Raw genomic sequence first — 22,731 nt, 5'->3', positions numbered from 1 at the left:
GTTCAACACACTGACCATAAAATTGTACATGCAACATTACATGTAGGTGTCTTATTATACTTTGTAGTAATTTGCAACATTAAATGGAAATTGTGAATGTCTATTATTCTGCACTATTTTTTTTTATTCCACATAACTTATTAGCCTAGCTCATACATGTTCATTTATTGGGTCATACCGTTCATTTAATTTAGTCTCGGTGCATCTGAATCTGAAATGTATGATGAAATTAGATTTTTCTTTCTACCTTCCAATGAACAGGCTGTATTTGATTCTGCTCTGTTCCCATAGCCTAATCAGGGTTTCCGATAGTTGATGCTGTTTATTATACAGGTAACTTCTTTTTCGGGGTGGCTGACACCGAGGTTGCCTTTCATTTGGAATGATTGATGAAGTCCTTACGGTTCTCCATATTCTGCAGTTTGTCAACACAACTACCTGCTGAGGGAGCGGGACGCCACGCTGTCGCTGCTGAGACGCGCGGTCTCTGGAGGAAAGCAGGGGGAATTTGGGTAGGCTTCGATCCCATAGCCTAGCCTATATGATAAAACTATACGCTGTAATTTTACAAATAATAACAACAATAATAATTGTAATAACATTTACCAACATTCATATTGTATATTATTCAGGAACAGTAGGCCTATTCTGAAATTAACCCTCAGAATAGGCCATATACAAAATACAGTTTGAGAGTTCAAGATAAAATCTAACTAAGTTTACGAATTTTTTAGCAAACGTATAATATCTTTCTGGAAAGGTTACGGCGAATGTTGAGTTCCATTTACCAGACTTTTGGTCATGTAAATCAAAAACGGATGCTAATCTGAAAGAAGCCAGGTATAATAAAAGTAATACAACTATCATTGTCATTATTATAGTCAAATAGCCCCCCCAAGAAAAATAAAATGAAAAGAATAAGAATATGGATGGATAAGAATATTTCGATTCTGGAAATAGGGCTATCTACTATTTCGTCTAGTTGACGCCAGTATGATAGGCCTACTTTCACTAGTCTCGTACACTTTGGCGAACTGACCATCAAACTCTAAACGCGATCATACTGGACTAATTATGTTCATCCGAAACACAGCAACCGACATTTTTGCAATACTATCCATGACATCACAGTTTGAAAAGAGGCAAGAGGGGGGACATGGCACCGCATGCATCTCCTTTCATTATTTTGGTATGGAACCACCAATAATGTTTTCTGCCCAAGGTTTTAAATGTGCTTTGGCATCTTTATTGGCGTTACTCTCACGCAAGGCTTCCTCGGGTCCAAATGTCAAGCAGATGCCAAAGTTGGGGATGTTCTTAACAATCTGAAACCGCACCTCCCAATTTAAAGCCCAAACCCAACGATCTTGGAAATTGGAAATTCGGTTCCCATAGCCTTTATTCTTTTTTTTCTGTCATTTTACAATTTATGGTTTAGGATTATTGGGTTTTTAATGATTCTCTGCTCTTTTTTAAGTCCTAAAATAGATCTCACTCAATGTGACATTGAACTATTGTGATGTCAACAGACAGCAGTTATAGAAAGGCAGGAGTTTTGAGTGTTTGTTTTGTTTACCGATTTGATCCATGAGTATAGGCCTATATTGTCTGCAGTTTGTTTCAAAAGCATGCCAATAACTCCATCTGACTGCAAACGTGCACTGATTACGTTACGGAAGTTTTGGTTGGATCCACTCTGCCCCATCACAACCCTGCGCACAAGGGGATGTGTCAATAAGGTTTTAAAAGCGTATTAATACAACTGAAAATGATGATGAAGATCATTTCAAGAAAACACGTTAACTCGGGGTAGTCCTTTGAAAGAAATGAATTACCCATCGGCAGTCCCGCGATGATGGTGCTTGTCGCTGCCCTCTCTGTCTCCGGGTCTTCTTTGGTGCTCTTGAGAACTCTATTTCCTATCGAAAAAGCCTCGAATTGCGATTATTTTAGGGAGTTACATGGCCTAATAATAATATAATTATTTGCAATAGCATCGTTATAAGATTTATCTAATACGTTCTCAATACTTAAACAACGTATATTGGTTGTAGGGAATAAAGCAATTTACGTGATATATAACGAGATGTCCTTATGATCATTCTTTCAACATGATTCTCTATGATGAAAATATTTCAGAAATACGTTCCATTATCCTTATGAAATACGTCAGTTCACGTAAATAAATTAAAAGCAGAAACATTTTCACAACAATATTTCCTCTCGCACGTATCAAGTAGCCTTATTGGCCATATCATAAATAATCATGATACGATATTATACTGATATGATTACCTGATATAATTGCTTGTTAGTCCGCTGAAATGTCACATTTGATTTGATCAAGGAACTGCACAAGAGATAACGGACTTTCGTTCTGTCAGAGGTTTGAAAGAACTGTAATCTCCAGATGGCCTTCTAATTGAAAATGGGCTGCCTTATTTTGTACTTAAGGTAACAAATGAAAGACGCAAGAGGACTTGATTTTTATGGCCGTTAAGTCATGCATGGGGAAGTCCTTTCAAGGAAGATGGAGGAGTATTGTAGCCCACTGAATGTTTATTTATATAAATGAACGAATCCTACGTGTGCTATATGGTTACATGGATACATATTGTTGTTGGGTGGGGAAGATTAAAACAATATCCTACCCTTTTTCTGACCTGACAGAGCAGCAGCAAGTTGGTTTCAGTTGATACTAATGTCACAGTCCATCCCAAAAACAAAATGGGATAAAACGTTAGCAAAAATCTGAAATCTTCTAATGATAATGTAAATAAATGTATGTTCTCATAATGAATTACAATATGTCCAGGTATAGCCTCTGTATAGTATACTGGCAATGAAACCAAGCCAGTGAAGCAACTAATTGTATAATATAAGTCCAATATATACCATAAACATAGCCCCATCTTCAAACAGGGTCATTCTCCACACACACACACACACACACACACACACACACACACACACACACACACACACACACACACACACACACACACACACACACACACACACACACACACACACACACACACACACACACACACACACACACACACACACACACACACACACACACACACACACACACACACACTTATCTTGCAGCCTAAAGTGTCCCCTATTTTCTGGAGTGGACAGAGAGTCTTCTGGACATCCAACAGCTCTGGCCAGCTGTTGTCCAGCTGTGGGGAGCGTTCAGTGACCAAGTCTCTATACCTATCATAGACATCCCATCACAGACACGGCCCATAGGCTGATTCTCTATACCTGTCATGGCTATGCTCTGATGAAGGGGTTAGGGAACAGTTGTCTTCTGTTTTATACAGGGAAGAAGGAAGGAGACTTCATATCCTATTGGACAGGGTACTTTTCAAAACCTCGGTCTGGCGCTCAGCGGTACGATATAATATTTCGTATTTGATTTATTTTGAATTCAGATTGGGAAGGAATATGGCCGCGATATGACATGACAATCATTTTCAGCACCAGGACAGTAGTGTCATAGCCATGTACATAACCTAGTTGACTGTTGCAGTCCGCTCTCTCTCCTTATGGTTCTCGTTTCTGAGTCGAATACTCAAAGGTGAGTTCCTGATTCTAAGGCAAGTCCTGAATAAGCCGTTAGGTGACGTAAGTGCCGGGGATATGTTTTATGGGATGTTTGTTTTTCATGAGACCATATCTCTCTGACAACTTACATTACATTACTGCCTCCCCTCCCCCAAACGACATAAAGATATACTAGGGAGAGCCGCCCTGCCTAGACGTGACAGGCTGGGGTGTCTGACACTTGTCAGATTACAAGGAGGGGAGATCAGTGATCAGTCTATAGGCTGTTGAGCTGTTGGATGGAACTACTGCTTTAATCTATCTGCTTATACATCCCCATCACATCGCAATCGCTGCGCTGCTACTGTTACTAGATTGGCACTGAGAGATGGAGAATAGAATAGAATGGGCTGGAATGGAATGGAATAGAATTGGATAGAATGGGACAGAAAATAAAACACCAGAATATCCACTCATTTGTCCAACATAGCCCACACATTATAACACACTGGAGTACATGTCCAACATTTGGAAATGAACTCTGCTGTAAATTTGGCAATAAGCTTTTTTGGAAGGAGGCAGTTCCTTTCCGGATGGCGAGGGTCAACTTATTCAAAGGCTCTCTTCTGACATACTGCTGTACAACACCAGGCCATTCAGCAGCACTATGACAGTGTTATTAGATCCTGAGTGCATCTCAGGAAGTGTGGCCCAGGCTTTACTGGCTATGCTATTGAACATTAAAAGCCCACAAGGCGTAGGAGCGTAATCTATATAATAACCCACAAAGGTTTAATTTACAGAAAGCCCCCTTGTGTCTCACCTCAGTGTCTATGTCTTAAAATGTATCCTATTCCCTACATAGTGCACTACTTTTGACCAGGACCCACAGGGCTCTGGATAAAAGTAGCACACTGTGTAGGGAATATGGTGACATTTGGGACGCAAACCAGTGAATTCCATAAGAGTTACATTGTATCAAGCGTCAAATCTAAACAGGATCTGCTGGGCTGGTTTCCAGCTAGGGGTTCCTAAAAGATCGGACAGGAAATGTGATGGAAACCATTGACACACAATCTTCGGTTAAAGCTGTTTTCTGGCCTTGCGAGGGTCTAGTTTCTGTACTGAATGAAGAGGCAATAGGTTGGGGGGAAAGTGGGGAAGTGACTTTCAGTGAATTGTCCAAAGTATGCAGTATAAAGGCAGTGTACCCTGGCATAAAGCAAGGGTGTCCCCACTCTCCACAAGAGCTCACCAACTCCAATGCCCCCTGCTTCAAAGCACCAGGAGGGAGACCCAGAGATCCAACGAGACCTCGGTTGGGAGCAGCCCTCTGTGGGTATGGAGGGCACCAGAGCCAGGGTACCGGGCCCTCCTGGGGCCTCGGAGGTCCAGCCCTCGGCCTCTCTAAGGGCCCAGTTCTTCCAGGTTCCTTTGGCCCTCTGGCTAAAATAATATCCAGTGGCTCCAGTCACTGAGCCTGGTTAATGCATCTGTCCAAGGTCTGCAATTACCTGGTCATAACATTACCCCAGCCGTTGCCAGCCAACCAATCAGGACAGGGCTTCTATGGGCTTCTAAACAGCCACATTTCGCCAATGTCAAGCTGTTTGATCTCTGAGGGTAATATTGCTGAGAGAAACGTATCAAGAGAGAGAGGAGAGGGGACCCAGTTCCTATTGTTTGCAGGTATCCACCTTCATCACAGACTGGGACATGCGAGGCATACTACACACACAACTGTGCACGTTTACACGTTTAGAGACACACACACACAGACAGATAATCATGCATTATGTTTATACACTTTTAGTAAGAAATAAATACTATGGGCATGTGTTCAAGATGACTTGCTTATAAATCAATCTGACATTTTTCTTTTTTATATGTCAAATAATTAATCAGCTCTAGTGTTTAGATGTAAGCTATCCGTTAAATATGTGTGGGGTTTTAAGATCATTCAAATGACCTCATTTCTGTAGGCCTATAGCTGCCCTGTGTTGTGCCTGCATGCTGCCTCTTCATTCTAGCTTAATGAAGCATGGACGTTTTGCTTGTTTGTGATTTGGTCAAGTCCAGCGTCGTCTGTGTACCATGTTTTGCTGCTGTGCCTATGAGCACTGGTGGTATAGTGGCTCCGTGTCTGCCTACTGAAAAACATAAAACGGCGCGTGATTAATCGTGCAATTACCAGGGTAATTTTCCCTCTTATCGGTGACGGACTGCAGAGTGATTTGCTTTATTGACTGGGTTGTCCTTGTTTTCACACATTACTACATTGTAAAAAGTCTAGGTGCGTTAATAAAAGGCAGAGGTGAGCGCTGTGTAATTAAAAAACACACATCATTTGTATTCCCGAGCCATCAAAGCGGTGAGACATAATTATCATTACTATGACAACCGATTATGTTTGTTTTTCAGAATGATTTGTAACGGGTTTTGATTTGTAATCGATTCGTTTCATCATAATTATCGTAATCAGAGGTAAATAATCACATTGAGGGGATGAATTAGTGCTTCAAGAAAGCCTAGAGGAACATTTGACCGCCTGGTTTATCATTATGTCCTTTACATAGAAATGAAAACATCCTTGATTTTGACCCACTCAACATGCAAGGAAAATATAGCAAACTCTACTTAAGTAGGCCTAGCCTCGGTAAATGAATGTTTGCTTTGAAATGCAATGCAATAAGGCTTTATTGATCTGGTAGACGACATTGGAACTAAATCTAGAATTTTTTTGAAACAAGGTGACATTTATCCAGTTATTCTTTGTAATGATTAATGCGATACGTATATGTATATACGCAATATTAACATAGCCTTATTGCGTTTCACTTCAAAGCAAACATATTAATTTACCCGGGCTAGGCCTACTTAAGTAGATTTTGCTCAATTTTTCTTACATGTTGAGTGGGTCAAAATCAAGAACGGTATATATTTGGGTCGACTGTTAGAAAAAAATATAGTGGGTGATCGGCGATTTTCGTTTAAAAAAAATATGGGTAACAAACGTTGGAATGAAGATATTTACGTGTTTTTTAGATACAGCTTAGAAGAGATTGAATGTATCAGTTTCCGTGTGTGTGTGTAATGTATAATGCTGTACTTTTCTTATAATAGAAAAGCTATAGGCCTATCGTATATCGAAGATTGAGGTGTCCCTTCGCAATCATCCGTGCAATGCAGACTCTTCCCCCGTTGTTGGAAGAGGAGTAAATCGGCTATATAGGCCAGTCAAGCATCATCTTTACATAGCCAGAAAAAGCGAATGATTTGATTCAAAGTGACCATGAGTATGGCATTCTTTTCAAAAAAACGATTAAATTGCCACGAAACCAATGAATAAACTATTCAAATGAAAATTAAACGATTCATAATCATTCGATAGTGGATAGGTCCATTAAGAATTGAAAGTGAAAAAAATCATGCTTTCAAAATAACGACAATGAGGAATAAATTCACATAGACAACAATGATGGGTTCAACAATTAGATTAAAACATTTTACAGTTGCATTCAGGTTCAGTGAGCGAATTGTATGTAGTTTAGGCGATTTCTTTTCCCTTATTTAACTTGGCAATACGGCCAGACAAAGCAAAGGCACGACATGATGATTTGATTTGATTTGATTTGATTTGATGACATAGGCTTAGAATACGTCATACACAATAACATTCCTAGAACGTTATGCATTGTTTCGAGTTGTGCTCTTATACGATGACGTATGCATGCTACATCGTTTACATTGTGTTATAGGCCGAATAATGAATCATGTTATTCTTTTTTAATAAATGAACGACATATTTTTCGCTAGGGTAAAATAAAAACGAACGGTAGGCTGATTCATTTAGAAAATAATGGATTGTAGTATATTTTACTCTGTATATCTCATATTTGCGTGCGAAAGGAAATTCTACACACCATGAGCAAGGCCTTTTGACACAAAACAGGCAGGAAGAATGACTTAATTAATTCCTGATCACATTTGGTATTGCATAAAAAAAGCCTTTCTTCAATGAGAGCATGAATTTCTCTCCAATAGTTTTTGTGTTTCGTTTTCAGATGTTTTCATTATACACATGCCTGACATATGAATTCAATGAATGAAGAGCAAATCTGCCCACAATATTGATGCTCTACGCTATTTGCTGTTCCATCCTTCGATGCGTCAAGGACACATTACAAGAGCTGGTCACAACCATTTTAGACCAAATAATAAGTCCAATAAGAAATCCATTCACGTAAAATCGACCTACACTCTTAGAAAACAGTCCCAGTAGTCATTGCCCCATTTTCGCATAAACGAACAATATACACTCTCAGAAAAAAAAAAGTTTCAGATAGTTCCAAAAATGCTTCTAGGGCGTCATATAGGGCACCTCTTAAGGGTTTAATTTGACGCCATGTATGAAGCAATCAATATAACCTTTTTTTGTTCTGTCCGGATTTTTTTTTAAAGACTGTATGTTTCGTTTATGCCAAAATGATACAATCAATACTGGGACTTTTTTCTTCTGAAGTCGACCATCTTCTCATCGAATGTGGAAAAACCATCATTGCTACCCGTAAGGTAGACCACACTCTACTCTCTCTCTCTCTCTCTCTGCACCAAGGCATTGTCCAGGATCACTAGGTGGCGATAGAAACCCCCACTAAAACACAACGTGGTTTCAGAGATACCTGCCAACTTTTCGCCTCAGTCGAAAGAACCAAAACAAAAACATGTCCCAAGTGTAAGCAGCATTCGGAAAGAACACAACCTTCCTAATAAACAACATCAATTACCGTTTTTCTCTAAAACATGAGTTCATGCTCTGTAGTTAACTTGCAGGCCTATTCCAGCTGCTCCTCCAATCAGATCCCACTGGGAACACACTGGTTGAATCAATGTTGTTTCCACGTCATTTCAATGAAAATATGTTGAACAAACGTGGAATAGACATTGAGTAGATGTCTGTGCCCAGTGGGATATCAACCATCCATCAACCCCATCAACACCTGGGGCGAGTGACTAGAAAGCGTCCAGTTTATGTTCAAGTTGACTTTTCGTAGCAGGTTAGAAGAATTTACGTAGCAGGTTAGGATAATTAGGTCAGGGTTAGCTAAAATACAAAACAAATCTACTTTTGACATCAATTTGACATAAACTGAATCCCATCTAGACATGGCCACATCTAGCTGAACAGTGAGGGAGAGAGTTCTAATCCCCACTGTTGTGCTCTTGAGTCTCTCTCTCTCTCTGCCTCTCTTGGCTGCTCTACCAGTCTCTCATCTGTCTTTCACTCTCCCCATCTCTCTAAACCTCTTTTCTCTAGGTGAGTGCAGCCAGTCGCATCAAACAATCTCTCACTCCAGTTCTTTATTTTATTTAGTCTCTCTCTCTCTCTCTCTCTCTCTCTCTCTCTCTCTCTCTCTCTCTCTCTCTCTCTCTCTCTCTCTCTCTCTCTCTCTCTCCTCTCCTCTCCTCTCTCTCCTCTCCGCTCCGCTCCGCTCCTCTCCTCTCCGCTCCGCTCCGCTCCGCTCCTCTCCTCTCCTCCCTCTCTCCCTCCCCATGGGGCCCAGGGTGCCCCTCTCACCCGCTCCGACCGCCTGCGTGGCCCTGTGGGCGGCCACGGGTCATAAGGCTGGCCTGGACTGCCACAGGAATGCCCCCGGCTCCAGGCCTTACTCACAGCTGTTGGCATACACTCAGTCCTCTGGCTCAGACCGTCCAGACACACTGTGCACTTTCCCCACATTCCTCCACACGTTGTTCCTCCTCAACCCAAAACTGACTGACATCTAGTCAACCCCAAAGCCAGCCTGGACAACCTAGTCCGTCCCAGACAGAGACATGTGTGGATATTTGTTGCCTGACTGGCAAGGGAGACGCACGGTAAGAGGGTTGCAACGCCGCACACAGCATGGAAAACACTGTCCATTGAACAGTGTATCTAAAGTAACATTCCATACACAAAACAATGGGGGGAAGAAGGTAATCTTGCAAAAGATTCATTCAATTATAAACCGACGGAAGGACACTACAACATGTCGCGCATTTTGATTACACTCCATCGAGTAATCTATTAGTGAGACATTTCCCTCATTAAAGATCTTGATTATTTTATCATACAATTATATTGATACAGTCAGCTAGAGAGCTGGAACCCCCATTCCAATCAAGCGCGGTATAAAATCAATCATCCTCCGGTTTCAGTGGCCACAGTTTTACGGCTGCTACAGACGTGCGGGGCCGGAGAAGCTAAACGTGGAGGGCCTGTACCTGGATTATGTAGCCGTTTGAAGTTTCTCCCTCTCAGATGGGCCCTTCAGTGGAAAGACACAATCAAATTGGGCCCCCTTCCTAGTTTAAAGGGGCTAGAGTGGGACCACCAACAGCCAGGGAGAACCAGGGCTGGGGCCTGCTTTTATGGCCTAGGTTGGGGCTGGGCTGAGGGGGTTGAGGGGCCGGGGTAGGCTAGTAGCTAGCTGGGAAACCATTTCAGCAATGGAAGTGAACAGTTGGATAATGGCCTTCTTCCCTCAGGGGTGGCTCGATGCGTTGTAAATCCTAGGAGTCCCATACTCCATTTTTACTATGTGCTTGCCTTGCCTGCTGATGTGAATGGATGAGTGAGTATCCAGTTTCAATTTAAGTTCGAAATAGTAGAAACAAGCCTGAAAAGGGACACTTATAAGGCAGAAGTCTTGTTTTTCGTTCTCCGCAAAGACACATGCTTCAAAGCGACATAGAATGGGAGATCTTAATCCACCTTTCCACTGTTCATTAGGTTTTTTTCTGAGACAATAGGCTTGGGTTGCCCTGTCTGTACCAGAGAGAGAGAGAGAACGAGAGAGAGAGAGAACGAGAACGAGAGAGAGAGAGAGAACGAGAGAGAACGAGAGAGAACGAGAGAGAGAGAACGAGAGAGAACGAGAGAGAGAGAACGAGAGAGAACGAGAGAGAGAGAACGAGAGAGAACACGAGAGAGAGAGAACGAGAGAGAACGAGAGAGAGAGAGACAGAGAGAACAGAGAGAGAGAGAGAACGAGAGAGAACGAGAGATAGAGACAGAGAGAGACAGAGAGAGAGACAGAGAGAGAGAACGAGAGAGAACAAGAGAGAGAGAGACAGAGAGAACAGAGAGACAGAGAGAGAGAGAGAACGAGAGAGAGAGAGAACGAGAGAGAACGAGAGAGAGAGAGACAGAGAGAACAGAGAGACAGAGAGAGAGAGACACAGAGAGAACAGAGAGAGAGAGAGAACGAGAGAGAACGAGAGAGAACGAGAGAGAGAGACAGAGAGAGAGACAGAGAGAGAGACAGAGAGAGAGAGAGAGAGACAGAGAGAGAGATAGAGATAAAGAGAGAGAGGGACAGAGAGAGAGACAGAGAGAGAGAGAGACAGAGACAGAGACAGAGAGAACAGAGAGACAGAGAGAGAGAGAGAGGAGAGAGAGAGAGAGACAGAGAGAGAGAGAGAAAGAGAGAGACAGAGAGAGAGAGAGAACGAGAGAGAGAGAGAACGAGAACGAGAGAGAACGAGAGAGAGAACGAGAGAGAACGAGAGAGAACGAGAGAGAACGAGAGAGAGAGAACGAGAGAGAGAGAACGAGAGAGAGAGAACGAGAGAGAGAGAACGAGAGAGAGAGAACGAGAGAGAACGAGAGAGAGAGAGAACGAGAGAGAGAGAGAGAACGAGAACGAGAGAGAACGAGAGAGAGAGAGAACGAGAGAGAGAGAACGAGAGAGAACGAGAGAGAGAGAACGAGAGAGAACGAGAGAGAGAGAGAACGAGAGAGAACGAGAGAGAACGAGAGAGAGAGAGACCGAGAGAACAGAGAGAGAGAGAACGAGAGAGAACGAGAGAGAGAGACAGAGAGAGAGACAGAGAGAGAACGAGAGAGAACGAGAGAGAGAGAACAAGAGAGAGAGAGACAGAGAGAACAGAGAGACAGAGAGAGAGAGAGAACGAGAGAGAGAGAGAACGAGAGAGAACGAGAGAGAGAGACAGAGAGAACAGAGAGACAGAGAGAGAGAGAGACAGAGTGAACAGAGAGAGAGAGAACGAGAGAGAACGAGAGAGAGAGACAGAGAGAGAGACAGAGAGAGAGACAGAGAGAGAGAGAGAGAGACAGAGAGAGAGATAGAGATAAAGAGAGAGAGGGACAGAGAGAGAGACAGAGAGAGAGAGAGAGAGAGAGAGAGAGACAGAGACAGAGAACAGAGAGAGAGAGAGAGAGAGAGAGAGAGAGAGAGAGAGAGAGAGAGAGAGAGAGAGAGAGAGAGAGAGAGAGAGAGAGAGAGAGAGAGACAGAGAGACAGAGAGAGAGAGAGAGAGAGAGAGAGAGAGGAGAGAGAGAGACAGAGAGAGAGAGAGAGAGAGAAAGAGAGAGACAGAGAGAGAGAGAGAGAGAGACAGAGAGAGAGAGAGAGGGACAGAGAGAGAGAGAGAGACAGAGAGAGAGAGAACAGAGAGAACAGAGAGACAGAGAGAGAGAGAGAGAGAGAGAGAGAGAGAGAGAGAGAGAGAGAGAGAGAGAGAGAGAGAGAGAGAGAGAGAGAGAGAGACACATAGAGAGATCGAGAGAGATCGAGAGAGATTGAGAAGTAAAACAGAGAGCCTAAAGAACCCTTTATCTCCACCCGTCCTGATCAGTTACTCTCTCCAAAATGGCCGCCCATGTACCACTACCAAACACCCCTTCCTCCTTCGAGCTGGCTACCATAGAAACGGGTCATTACCATAGATACATGGGTCAGACCCGGTATGACCTCAGAGCAACAGGATGCCAGCGGCCAATCACGGGCCTCCCTCACATCCCTCTGGGTTAGCGGTGGCATAGAGTGAGACGTAACAGATGCTTGCCCTCCTTCATCACTCAGCCACAGCAAGGGAGAGCCGAGCATTTCATCATCCTTCTTCACAGCTCCAGTCGCAAAATCCAATAGAAGCTTAAGCCACAAACGTCTTGAGTGTTTGGGAGTCTTGCATTTAAAAACAAACAAATGTTGTCCACAAAACCAGCATTGTTTGACCATAAGGACAACACATACACTAATATTTGCAGAATCAAATCAAATAAGGAAAATTCATTTTTTGTTTTTTACTTGTCAGATTACAAATCAACCCGGATTGAGTTTCCAATCACAAAACTTGATGAAACTACACCTCCCATGATCCTCTGTAGTGGCTTCATCATAAACCGTGGTGGTCAGAGTAGCCTAACAACATTGTTGAAAGCTGTGGAGGAGCGGCCAATACTAAACAGAGCTGGTCCCATGGTGTTAGCACCTGGGTGGGCAGGCAACTTTCCCATGTCACGGCGGTCCTCGCCATTCCTGTCACAGCGATTACACGCCCTGTAAAATACTTGAAATAGTGTCGCATTAGTGAGAATATGTGAATGAGATCGACTGTTCTGCGATAGCCGGGGTTTGCGTTCATGTCCGTGTGTCGTGGCGTGACGCCTACGTGACAGGGACAAGTATGCGGTGCCTCTTCATAACAACAACACTACTTTACTCAATGGCCTGCGGAAAGGATGTTTTCCCAGGCGTCTAAACATTATCCTGGTGCCCTGTATGGACATTTTGAAATCATGGAAATCAGTCACACACATCAGAATTCAACCATCTAACCCACTTGCTAAACCCTTCTGAATGGGCCTGAAATAAACTAAATGACCAAAAGTATGTGGACACCTGCTTGTTGAAATTTTAATTCCAAAATAATGGCCATAAACATAGAGTTGGTCCCCACTTTGCTGCTATAACAGCCTCCACTCTTCTGGAAAGACTTTCCACTAGATGTTGGGACATTGCTGCAGGGACTTGCTTACATTTAGCCACGAGTGAGGTCAGGCACTGATGTCGGGCAATTAGGCCTGGCTCGCAGTCGGAGTTCCAATTCATCCCAAAGGTGTTCGATAGGGTTGAGATCCGGGCTCTGTGCAGGCTAGTCAAGTTCTTCCACACCGATCTCGACAAACCATTTCTGTATGAACCTCGCTTTGTGCACAGGGGCATTGTCATGTTGAAAAAGGAAAGGGCCTTCCACAAAACTGTTGCCACAAAGTTGGAAGCACAGAATCGTCTAGAATGTCTTTGTATGCAGTAGTGTTAAGATTTCCCTTCACTGGAACTAAGCGGCCTGAACCATGAAAAACAGCCCCAGATGATTATTCCTCCTCCGCCAAACTTTACGGTTGGCACTATGCATTAGGGCAGGTAGCGTTCTCATGGCATCCTCCAAACCCAGATTCGCCCGTCGGACTGCCAAATGGTGAAGCGTGATTCATCACTCCAGAGAATGTGTTTCCACTGCTCCAGAGTCCAATGGCGGCGAGCTTCACACCACTCCAGAGAATGTGTTTCCACTGCTCCAGAGTCCAATGGCGGCGAGCTTCACACCACTCCAGAGAATGTGTTTCCACTGCTCCAGAGTCCAATGGCGGCGAACTTCACACCACTCCAGCCAATGCTTGGCATTGGAAATCCATTTCATGAAGCTCCCGACGAACAGTTCTTGTTCTGACATTGCTTCCAGAGGCAGTTCGGAACTCTGTGGTGAGTGCTGCAATTGAGGATGGACAATTTTTACATGTTACGTGCTTCTGCACTTGACAATCCCGTTCTGTGAGCTTGTGGCCTACCACTTCACGGCTGAGCCATTGTTGGAATTGTCAGACATCATCTAAAGTAACCTTAGAGCAAAAGAAGAAAAAAATACAAAACACTCAAATGAAAAAAAAAATCTCTGTTGAGTGAAGAAAAGCATAAGTATTGCTTTATGTTCAGGTTACATAATGACCATTAGTCATTTGGAAAATGATTCATTATGATGAGGGCATGACAAAAACAAACAAAAATGAAGAAATTCAAAATAAGGTGAAACTAGTCCTGTTGCAGCCTGGTAGAGATAGTTGTTATTGGGGAGACCAACGAAAGTCTCTCTCTCTCTCTCTCTCTCTCTCTCTCTCTCTCTCTCTCTCTCTCTCTCTCTCTCTCTCTCTCTCTCTCTCTCTCTCTCTCTCTCTCTCTCTCTCTCTCTCTCTCTCTCTCTCTCTCTCTCTCTCTCTCTCTCTCTCTCTCTCTCTCTCTCTCTCTCTCTCTCTCTCATAGTTCATACTTCATTCATTAGCTAAACTAAAATCCATCCAATGGTTTAATTGTTAGTGGCCTGTATATCTTTAAGGCACCTTGTTTTGGAGGTCGGAGGCCAAGACGAAACAATGGAACACTGTTTTCCTTTTTCTGTTCATTTGTTCTCCCGGCAACCCTGCCGTTATGGCTCTTCATCTAAACATCTAATCATCCAGAGGTTTATATGTCTGTAAACCTGTTTCTATTGTTTCTATATATGTACAGTATATACAAAAACTTGTGTTTTGGTGGTACAGTATCCCTTCACTGAAACATTCATTAAGATGAGGGTTAACGGACACTACTGTATGTTGGTATACGATGTAATTCAGTGTGGTTCTTTGCTGAGTGGCTATGTGACAGAGCTGTCTTATAAAGAGAACTTCATGACAGAGTGAGTGTACTTTGCGCGTTAACCTACCTTGTTAGTCGAAAGACGACTTTTACAGGCCTGTTAAAATGGCAAAATAGACCTCTTTTTTTTACCTCACCTCTGCATGCGTGTAAACTAAGAGTTTGTCATTTCCTGTGACCGTATCTGCTTCCCATCCTCCTGTGTTGAATTTTTACTATATTTTTTTACTATTTAAAGTCGAATTTTCTTTCTCTATTCAGCATTTCCTCCCCGCTGTGGGGCTGATTCCAACCAATTTGTGTGTCTGAGGTCTGGTGCCTCTAGTATTACATTTATATCAGCAGGCTATAGACCTTTTCTAGCATGAGAGCTACTTTTCTCCTCTCCCTTGCAACTCTTCCCCGGGTCCTTAGTGCACTATATTCTCTTGTACACTATGTTTTCTGTCAATATACCTGTCCAAATAATGGTTAATAAACAACTCTAAGGCGGGCCCTAAAAAAATCTGATTGAAAGAATAGGTTTTATATTTTCACAAATGATGTTTTCTCAGTTAGATTTTTCCTGGTGTTAGATATCTTTTAGTTTTTCCACTCTCAAAATATATATATATTTTTTAGAGAGAAACAACGAAATTGGATGTTCTGAGTAAATGTCAATGGTTAAATCACTTCAGAAGACCTTCTTTTTTAGGTCTGGAAGAAAACCAACACATTCATTTTTTTAGTGTAATTCCCAATTCTTTGCGCATCTGGCCCTTTAATTGCTCATCTAGTGAGTGAGGAATGTGCCGTCTAATGTGCAGGTCTAGCGATGGTTCTGTACTGCTGCTCCTCATTTCTTAGCAAAATTTGCTAATAACAAGTAATCGACACAAATGATATACTCACTCAAGGTATACTTCTGCCAGGTAATCCTACTTTGCAGTTAACATTTCATTGAGAAGTATTCCTGTCAACCTACAAGATGGCTATCACATCAGCTGGCTACACATGAAGTAATAGACAAATGTCTGCACCACACAGACAGACACCGATCATATTGTTGGAAATGAATTGGCCCTCATCACAGGAATATTGACATGCATTTCACAGTAATGTCTACGTCGTGGCCAAAACTTTTGAGAATGACACAGATATTCATTTTCACAAAGTCTGCTGTATACATGGAGTATACCAAACATTAAGAACACCTTCTTAATAATGAGTTGCCCTCAGAGCATCAGTTCATCGGGGCATGACTCTACAAGGTGTCAAGCGTTTCACAGGGATGCTGGCCCATGTTGTCTTGAGGAAACTGTTGAGTGTGAAAAACCCAGCAGCGTTGCAGCCCTTAACAAAAACTGGTGTGCCTGGCACCTACTAACATACCACGTTAAAAGGAACTGAAATATGTTGTCTTGCCCATTCACCTTCGGAATGGCACAAATACAGGCGTGAGTGCATCTGCACGCACAGCGAGGTGAAGACTTTTGGAGGATGGCCTGGTGTCAAGAAGGGCAGCACAGAAGCCACATCTCTCCAGGAAAAACATTGGGGACAGACTGATATTCTGCAAAAGGTACAGCGATTGGATTGCTGAGGACTGGGGTAAAGTCATTTTCTCTGATGAATCCCCTTTCCGATTGTTTGGGGCATCCGGAAAAAAGCTTGTCCGGAGAAGAGAAGGTGAGCGCTACCATCAGTCCTGTGTCATGCCAACAGTAAAGCATCCTGAGACCATTCATGTGTGGGGTTGCTTCTCAGCCAAAGGAATGGGCTCACTCTCAATGTTGCCTAAGAACACAGCCATGAATAAAGAATGGTACCAACACATCCTCCAAGAGCAACTTCTCCCAACCATCCAGAAACTGTTTGATGGTGAACAATGCCTTTCCAGCATGATGGAGAACCTTGCCACAAGGCAAAAGTGATACCTAAGTGGCTCGGGGAACAAACATTGATAGTTTGGGTCCATGGCCAGGAAACTCCCCAGACCTTAATCCCATTGAGAACTTGTGGTCAATCCTGAAGAGGCGGCTGGACAAACAAAAACCCACAAATTCGGACAAACTCCAAGCATTGATTATGCAAGAATGCGTTGCCATCAGTCAGGATGTGGCCCAGAAGTTAATTGACAGCATGCCAGGGCAGATTGCAGAGGTCTTGAAAAAGAAGGGTCAACACTACAAATATTGACTCTTTGCATCATCTTCATGTAATTGTCAATAAAGACCTTTGACAGTAATGAAATGCTTGTAATTATACTTCAGTATTCCATAGTAACACCTGACAAAAATATCTGAAGACACTGAAGCAGCAAACGTTGTGAAAATTCATAATTGTGTCATTCTCAAAACTTTTGGCCACGACTGTACACTTGTTGTATTCGGCGACTGTGGCAAAAGCAGTTTGATTTGATTTGAATGACAATATCCATTCTAGTCATTTTATTTGTATGTAGGACATCCTCTCCACCAAAGGAGAGGAAGCAGCCATGTCTGTCTGACAGTTTGTGCATGTGTTCCATTGCATGCGCAGGAACATGTGTGTGTGTGTGTGTGTGTGTGTGTGTGTGTGTGTGTGTGTGTGTGTGTGTGTGTGTGTGTGTGTGTGTGTGTGTGTGTGTGTGTGTGTGTGTGTGTGTGTGTGTGTGTGTGTGTGTGTGTGTGTGTGTGTGTGTGTGTGTGTGTGTGTGTGTGTGTGTGTGTGTGTGTGTGTGTGTGTGTGCGTGCGCGAGAGAGAGAGACGCTAGAATCTGCAGTGGCAGATTTCCCCATGGAGAGATGGGAGGGAAGGCCTTTCACCTTCTCTGGCCCTCCTTCTCTGACCCTGTCTCTCTCAGAGTGAGGTGTGTTAAGAGTTTTTTGTAATGTATTTATTTATTATACTCTCAGAGGTTTATAATATGGCTGCATTGCCATGTTTAAGGTGTACACAGATCCATTCTGTTGATTGGGTTATCATTCTATGTGATGGGGGATAACTCCTTAGTAACCCAATACATTTAATGTCAGGGGTTTTATACATACAAGATGTGAAGGCTACAGTTTGTTGTGTCTTGTATAACATTTTGAAATGTTCGAGCATAAATTGCTGTATTTTATTCGGGTGTTATTATTGGGACATAAGTCTGTTATTCATGTGTAAATGTAATAATGATGTAGCATATCTCCCAAAGTTACATGTCATTATAATTATGCACATCGTTTACCAGGATGGTTATACAAGGCTACAAACTGTACTTACAGGATTAGCCTACAAAGGCTGGATTATTTACTGGTGTTTTAGAACACAATATCTTGTATCTTGCTTTCACTCAGTCATTTTTACAGCATTAGTGAAGTGTCCAATCGTTTCACCATTACGCACAGGGGAGATTTCTAGATAATATCAAGATAGCAGAAAACTAAGAGCCACCACTTGTGGCTGATTGATTGAACCCAGGCCCTATTTAGTGACTGTTGGGCTGGCTGGGTTCTGTGAGGTTGTGGCACGCTGAGCCTGCTGCTATCAGAAGCTCTGCTCCCTTATCTGATCACTGTGATCACACCAGCCGGTCGGTCGGTCATCCCTGAGTCGACAGTACGTGGACCAGGCCAACCATGCGCAGACCGCGGTCCCAGTCACCCCTTTGGCCTTTGATTAGTCATCAGGATGGAGGGGCGTCTGGTCGTTGAGGGGGGCTAACATGATTAGGAGCCTGAATGGCCACTGCAGCAGCCTTGATGTCACAAATGGCCTTAAATCAGCTGCTTTAGTGGACTAGTCCAGGTTGGGGCCGGTGGCTGTATAGACCAGCTGCTAGACGCCTGACCAGCCTGATGGGGGGACATTAACAAGACTGTCAGGATGACCTGGCCCCCAGGGGGTCACAGCTGGACCACCAACTGGCCGGCACTTGTTCCTGTTCCTGATAGGGAGGTCTGAAATGAATGTTTCCTAACAGGCCGATGTCATTTCATAATTGGATTCATGTAATGAACATACTGTAAATGTTGCTGCAAATGCATGAAGAGCTTTTTCAAAGGTAACTTGAGAAGGGTTAGACTCAGATTTCACTAAAGCACAAGATAATCAGCTAGATAATATCCAGTTAAATGCATATGAAGGTATCACACTGTTTATTGCGTATGCATTACTTTCGATTAAATCATTTCTACTGCATTCCATTTCTTTTTCTGGAAAGGTTATGGAAATGAAACACATTTCTGCTAAATCATATGTATCTTTCCAAAGGAGAGAATGAAAAATAATATATAATAATGGCATATATTATTATATATTAATATAATACTATAGTTGCCACAGTGATATACATTCTGAATATTCCCATGTACTGTTAATGAAAGCACAACAAAGTCATTTACCATCAGCTGTTTTAAGGGGCTCATGTAAAGCGCTTAGGGTAAAGTGAGGTTTGCCAGAACACTGCAAGAGGATGCTTGCTGGATATCCTGGTCGGGGGTAGTTTGGTGGACTCACTCCAACGAGTGCACACTACCACAAAAACAACACACACACTTCAACGAGCGCAGACTCCCACAAAAAACAACACACGCACACTCCATCGAATACAGACTCCCACTGAAACACACTGATAACTACAATTTTGTTTGCCATCTCGTGATCTTTGTGTCTCCTTTCGAGGTTTCACACACAGTGTGTGTGTGTGTGTGTGTGTGTGTGTGTGTGTGTGTGTGTGTGTGTGTGTGTGTGTGTGTGTGTGTGTGTGTGTGCGTGCGTGCGTGCGTGCGTGCGTGTGTGTGTGTGTGTGTGTGTGTGTGTGTGTGTGTGTGTGTGTGTGTGTGCGAGCGAGCGAGCGAGAGAGAGAGAGAGAGAGAGAGAGAGAGAGAGAGAGAGAGAGAGAGAGAGAGAGAGAGAGAATGTCCCTACAGTAGAGAAATTGAAACGACACCATGTACAGCCGTACTTATTTCTGAATCCCCTTTGTGTTTTTCTATATGGGTCATACACCAGTCATTAGCCATTAGAGGAAGCATCTCTCTGCAACCCAGAGGTTACCCGCGTGCCAGCTTTCATGTCCACGGCCACGGCAACCCTCTGTGACTGCGGGTGGCACTGCCGCCGCTCAAAGGACCCCATTATGCTGCCCCGTCTCCCGCCTGCTCAGTTATAAATGATTTTCTTGTCCGCCCAGAGTGTGCGGTATCATATACCCTCATTATCTTCAAATGCAAAATATCCCGTTTTCTTTTTCCTGCAAATAGTTCCAAAGCCTTAGTCCTCTTCAACAAGCCATTGAGGATTTCCCTAATTGCCCTCGAAGGAAGTGTTTCTCATGTTAAAATAAATACAGTTAGTAATGACCTGCCGGGTAGCAGCCTATAAGCCCTGGGCTGCTGACTGATAAGGAGGGTTAGGACTGTTTGGGTCAGTTGGACTCTAAAACCTTTTTACACATTATCAGACAAGGCAGCGGGAGAGCAGAGAAAGAGAGACAGAAAGGGCACAGAAAGAGAGAGAGGGCACAGGGAGAGAGAGAGACAGAGAGAAAGGGAGAGAGGGCACAGGGAGAGAGAGAGACAGAGAGAAAGGGAGAGAGGGCACAGGGAGAGAGAGAGACAGAGAGAAAGGGAGAGAGGGCACAGGGAGAGAGAGAGACAGAGAGAAAGGGAGAGAGGGCACAGGGAGAGAGAGAGACAGAGAGAAAGGGAGAGAGGGCACAGGGAGAGAGAGAGACAGAGAGAAAGGGAGAGAGGGCACAGGGAGAGAGTGAGACAGAGAGAAAGAGAGAGAGGGCACAGGGAGAGAGTGAGACAGAGAGAAAGAGAGAGAGGGCACAGGGAGAGAGTGAGACAGAGAGAAAGAGAGAGAGGGCACAGGGAGAGAGAGAGACAGAGAGAAAGAGAGAGAGGGCACAGGGAGAGAGAGAGACAGAGAGAAAGAGAGAGAGGGCACAGGGAGAGAGAGAGACAGAGAGAAAGAGAGAGAGGGCACAGGGAGAGAGTGAGAGAGAAAGAGAGAGAGGGCACAAGGAGAGAGAGAGACAGAAAGGGCACAGAAAGAGAGAGAGGGCACAGGGAGAGAGTGAGACAGAGAGAAAGAGAGAGAGGGCACAGGGAGAGAGTGAGACAGAGAGAAAGAGAGAGAGGGCACAGGGAGAGAGAGAGAGACAGAGAGAAAGAGAGAGAGGGCACAGGGAGAGAGTGAGACAGAGAGAAAGAGAGAGAGGGCACAGGGAGAGAGTGAGACAGAGAGAAAGAGAGAGAGGGCACAGGGAGAGAGAGAGACAGAAAGGGCACAGAAAGAGAGAGAGGGCACAGGGAGAGAGTGAGAGAGAAAGAGAGAGAGGGCACAGGGAGAGAGTGACACAGAGAGAAAGAGAGAGAGGGCACAGGGAGAGAGAGACAGAGAGAAAGAGAGAGAAGGGGGAAACAGGAAACTATAAATCAGAAAAGAGCCAACGACTGATTGCTGTGTACTGCTAATTGAATCAGAGTGCTGCTCGGTGCAGTCGGCTCTCAAACCCCATTTCCATTTCCACCCCGGCCAAAAACACACAAACACACAGATCCTCATCTGACCATTGTCCGTATGTCCGTCTGTCGTCTGTGTCCAGCAGGGTTGGGGTCAAGTTCCTTTTAAATTCAAATTCAAATTCCACATTTTTCTAATAGAGATACATTGAGGAAAATTGAAATTAGAATCAGAAGTTCAGTATATTCCTTGAACTGACTGAATTGATATGGAACTGACCTCAACCAGCCAACGGTGGGGGAACACAGGAACGGGACAGGATATCAGTGAAGGTGGGCTATCACCATCACTATCAACAACACTAGAGGGGGGCCAAATCACTGTGTAGTGAAATCAGCGCTGCCGGACCAGACGGCCCCCTGGCCCTCTGACACTCACCAGATACCTTGCTGGCCCTGCTTTAATTCACTTAACCCTGTCCCCTATGTGGTTCTGGGACCTGACTCGCCCCTGGGCAAGGGTTTGGGTTTATTACCATAGGGTTAACTGGATTTGAGCGATGTGTAATTGATGCTTAATGCACGTGTGTGTGTGTGTGTGTGTGTGTGTGTGTGTGTGTGTGTGTGTGTGTGTGTGTGTGTGTGTGTGTGTGTGTGTGTGTGTGTGTGTGTGTGTGTGTGTGTGTGTGTGTGTGTGTGTGTGTGTGTGTGTGTGTGTGTGTGTGTGTGTGTGTGTGTGTGTGTGTGTGTGGTTGCTCTTGGAAGTGGACATGGAGATGGAGAGAAGGGTTTGATAACGTTGTTATATCTGGATTATAACGTCGGGTATATCGTTGATTTACATGCTAACATGAAACAGATCCACTGTCGTAGTTAACGCTGTGATTTATTTAGCAGACGTTGGACGATGTGACTTTGACTGGGAATGAGTCACTGGTACATGATAAATTCATCCGATCACCCGGTATATTGCATGTCTTTTGTCAGTTGTATCAAGGCATAGCAATGTCAAAATATATGGCGCATATGACACATTTGGCCTGTCATATCTTACTTTCATATCGTCTGTCAAACTATTTTGATTCGCTAATACATTACTATGAAAACATTTTTCTGGCATCTATTATTTTACTGCTAGAAAGAGAAGCCTCCATTAAAGTCGGTGGTGTGGGGTATCCGAGTGTAGACCTCTGCTCTGTGTAGGGAAGGGAGCAGAAAGGTCATAGGTCATTTTGTGGTTTTAAGGTGATGATTGCCTTAGCAACAGTGTCACC

Source organism: Oncorhynchus gorbuscha, linkage group LG24, assembly GCF_021184085.1.
Source record: "Oncorhynchus gorbuscha isolate QuinsamMale2020 ecotype Even-year linkage group LG24, OgorEven_v1.0, whole genome shotgun sequence".
NCBI lineage: Eukaryota > Metazoa > Chordata > Actinopteri > Salmoniformes > Salmonidae > Oncorhynchus > Oncorhynchus gorbuscha.
Note: the sequence above shows the minus strand (reverse complement) of the source record.